The sequence below is a fragment of the Spermophilus citellus genome (genome assembly GCF_964194105.1).
Source record: "Spermophilus citellus genome assembly, chromosome: X".
NCBI classification, from domain to species: domain Eukaryota; kingdom Metazoa; phylum Chordata; class Mammalia; order Rodentia; family Sciuridae; genus Spermophilus; species Spermophilus citellus.
Window position 1 is genome coordinate 47,158,162 of NC_138190.1, and position 3,354 is coordinate 47,161,515.

Consider the following 3,354-nt stretch of genomic DNA (forward strand, 5'->3'; position numbering starts at 1 on the left):
TGGTTGCACTAATTTACAATCCCACCAATAGTATGTAAATGTTCCATTTCCCCTGCATCCTTGCCAGAATTTATTATAATTTGTATTCTTGATAACTGCCATTCTAACTGAAGTGAGATGAAATCGCAGTATAGTTTTGATTTGTAAGAATGTTGAAAGTTTTTTAGAATGTTTGTTGGCCATTTGTATTTCTTCTTTTGATAAATATCTGTTTAGTTCATTTGTCCATTTATTAAATGAATTATTTGTTGTTTTGGTGTTGAGTTTTTTTTTTGGGGGGGGGTCTTTATATATTCTGTATATTAGCCCTATCAGAAGAGTAAATGACAAATATTTTCTCCTATTCTGTAAGCTCTCTCTTAACACTCTTGCTTCCTTTGTTGTGTTGAGGCTTTTTAATTTGATCTCATCTATTTATTAATTTTGCATTACTTCCTGAACTTTAGCACTCTTATTGAGGAATAAGTTTTAACAATTAATTAAAAGAACTGAAGTAGCAACTTCCTAAAATATATTAAAATTAAATGTGGAAGTAATAAATTTTCAAATAAAAATTAAAATCTGTAAGGTTATCCTTATAGAGAACAAAAACCTAGCATACCTTGATTCTCATAATTGCACAAGTTGGAGGGAAAAAGTGATTTAAAAATATACATTGCTATAGTAAAAATAAGTGACCAAATGGCAAAAAGAAATGAAAGGAATAAACCTGTGGTTTGGGAGAAAAAGTAAGCAAAACTATCCAATAATGCTGAAAATTAATTTTAAAAAGGTAAAAAAGAAATGTATATAAATGATTTCTGGCCATATTGTTTTTTGTTTTTCCATTCCAGGGATTGAACTCAGGGGCACTTGACTACTGAGCCACATCCCCAGCCCTATTTTGGATTTTATTTTGAGACAGGGTCTCACTGAATTGCTTAGCACCTCGTCATTGCTGAGGCTGGCTTTGAACTCTCATCCTTGTGCCTCAGCCTCCTGAGCTGCTGAGATTACAGACAGGTGCCACTGCACCAAGCTGGCCATATTATTTTGATTTTGATATTTTGTTGTCAGGAAAATTGTCTAGATCTTCCAGTCTGGGAAGTATCTAGTTGTCTCCTACATAGATCTCAAGATTTGCCCCTGCAGGAGGCTGAGTGACAGCAGATACCCTAATACCACTTCTACTCAGTTATCTGTGTTGATACAGGAATCCTCAGTATTCCTTTAGGAGGGCAATTATTAGAGCAAACCCAGGAGCCCAGAGCCTCTTACTAGCTGTGTTTTAATCATGTGGTGACTCAGGGGACAACATTAGACCCCACATATGGACCTCAAATAGAGACTGTGGGTAAATATCTTCCATCATTGGTCTTTTTACGTGAGCATGCTTCTTCATTTACACAAGGGTGGTTTGTGCCAATTAAACTGCATGTTTGCTACTAGGCATGCAGACCCTTATTTTTTCCCAGCCCCAAACCTCAAACAGGAATCAGGGCATTTTAAGACTTTCTATAAAGAATCTATTCATACCAAATCAGTGAAAGGAGATTCCACTAATCAGATGAAGTTTATTCCTGATCGTCTCACTGGAAAAATCAGCTACATCTCCTCTCCTGCACTTTCCAGTCTTTAGTCAGAACAATTCCCTTCTACTTTATTTCTTTGTTCTATTTTCACGCAGCCTCTAAATTTTCCTTGATCTTGTCCTACTTAGTTACCAGCCCTACTGCAACCTTACCACAGTAGAACAATTGTAAACAAGGTATATGCATCTTCTAGGTTCTAAAGCTAAATCTGACCACCTACCCATTACTGAATGCTGTAACAGGTCTTCAAATATCTTTATACTAAAGACAGCACTTAGGAAAAAACAAATTTTAAGGACTCACCCTCCTTAAAAGGAAGTAGGGTGTTTTAAATAACCTTGATTTTTGTTTGTTCAGGCAGTTTTGTTGTCATTTATTTCTGTTTTTATTATTTTGCCCTATGGATGCCTATATAATACAAACAAGCACATGCATTGTTCTTGTTATAGGTAGGATGGAGATATTGAATAATGTTATTTCATTAGCAAAACTCACTCAAATAATCACTAGCAGATATCTAGTAGGTACAAATAAAAACGGTAACAAATAAAAAATACAGCATAATGTCACTCCTCTAGGGATTAAGGACACAGACCCATGAAATTGTCTTTTGACCAATGAGATGTATTGATCAGTGTTTCACAGATTGCAAATTGCATTATATCTTTATAACAGCTATCAAAACTAGGTAATCCAGGGGCTGGGTGGTGGCTCAGTGGTAGAGCACTTGCCTAGCATGTGTGAGGCACTGGGTTCCATTCTCAGCACCACATATAAATAAATAAAATAAAGGTCTATTGACAACTAAAAATATTTTTTAAATAGATAATTCAGATCTCATAATTCATGCAGCATTTAAAAATGTGATCAGCATAATAGAGCAGTTTGGTACAGAAAGAGATGTATATTAGGAAACATTAGGTAATGTTTTTCATAATGTAGATAAAAGATATTGGGCCTTTATTAATGCCAGGTGTAATTTAGTTGTGTTATCTGATTTAATCCTCACAATATCCTTCTGACATGATTATAATTATCATGTTTTGCAGATGAGAAATATGAGACACAAAGAGATTAAGTGATTGAGTAAAGGTCAAACAGCTAATAAATTGGAAAGCCCAGGATGTGAATACAGGTTTGCTTGATTCCATAGATTTTGTTTTTTCCCAGTGGACTATAAAGCTCCCTGACATCTGGCATTCTGATATTTTTTAAAGAAAATACAAGGAAAGAAAATAGCCCAAAGTGTGAAGATTAAATTTTGTTTGGAGACGAGTATTTTCCATCACCAAGAGGCTCAGCTACATTTTACTGGGGACATAATGTGAAGACAGCGTGAAGAGAAAATAGCTGTGTGAAGGGTGGGATTGCTAAGCAACCATTTATGAAATCCAGGGAAACCATGGCAATGGAACACTGTGGTCCCAGACATGAACTTATTTAACACTCAGAGTAAAGGCACAGCTAACAGGAACATCTGGCAAGACAAATCAGGAGTGTTATAGGCTTTGGGGGTACAAAGCATGATCGTTGTTGGTATTATCATCACAACACATAAATAATCCAAGCAATCAGTGAATTTCAAACAAATAATTGCTCATACACTCTTCAAATTAAAAATGTCATTGTCTCACATGGAAAATGTAAACTAATATGTCTTTAGATTTTATTTTCATTGGCAAATTTTCTACTCTCTTCCTTTTATCAAACAGAGCTGGGCACTTTGATTAAAGAAGGAATTGCTCACTTTGAATTTTAAAGCATTTTAGGATTTATGATGTGC